Consider the following 1,004-nt stretch of genomic DNA (forward strand, 5'->3'; position numbering starts at 1 on the left):
CCCTCTATGGGTCAGGGATAGGCTTCCTATTCAGTTTTCTTTAAAACTGGCAACCAAGGTCTTTTTTAGTCAGATTCCCAAGACTAAGTCGATCACGTTCTTTATGAAAATGGGAACATAAAACATGAATTGCACGATGCACATCTCCACTAGGATGCGTCTCAAGAGTTAATAGAAGATTATCTAAAGACTCCTTACTTAGGCCATTTTTTTAATGAAATGTATTTTATCTTTACAGTTTATAGATATCATTCCTAAAGAACGACATTGTGCATTACAAGTCCATCGGGCACATTGATAACAGACTTTCAGTCGTTTTGCATGACGTTTCTTGGCAAAAGTGCTTTTACCTGTAATGCACAATTACCTGACTTAGAAATTCTTGTTTCATAGCGTAATTAAAAAGACAACAACTTATCATAATAACCATTAATATTTAACAAACCTATGAGTTTATGGTGAATGCACAGTTAGGCCCAAGAGGAAATATGAAAGATCTCTTCCACTATGCCTAGACTGCCTGGTGAGGCAATGAAGGCATCAACATGTTTAAACATTGCATTCATTCGATCAGAGATTGTGAAGACCTGCAGTTCCTCTCCAATTGTTTTTCCAATGATGTCCCCGTTGTGTTAAAGCTTTGGGGATGACCCCTAAAACTTGACTACCTTTTAAAAATACAGCTATTGATACATCTCCCATTAACCCAAGACTACCTCCCCCATACACTAAATGAATCTTTCTCTCAGCTAGCACCTGACCAAGATGATTTGCTGATTCTAAAAACTCCTTTTCTTTCCCAGGACTAGATCCACCAAAAACACAAATATTTCTTATATGATGACCTGAGGAACTTGTTCTATACTCTTCTATATCTATTGAATATATGGGTTGAGTAGAAATGAAAGGCAGAAAGAGAGGATTTTATATATGAAAAATTCAAAAGGCAATCATACGACTTATATGTAGGCCAGTTGTAGTCTTTCTCTCTCTCTCTCTCTCTC

Source organism: Populus euphratica, unplaced genomic scaffold, assembly GCF_000495115.2.
Source record: "Populus euphratica unplaced genomic scaffold, PopEup_1.0 scaffold1980.1, whole genome shotgun sequence".
Lineage (NCBI taxonomy): Eukaryota > Viridiplantae > Streptophyta > Magnoliopsida > Malpighiales > Salicaceae > Populus > Populus euphratica.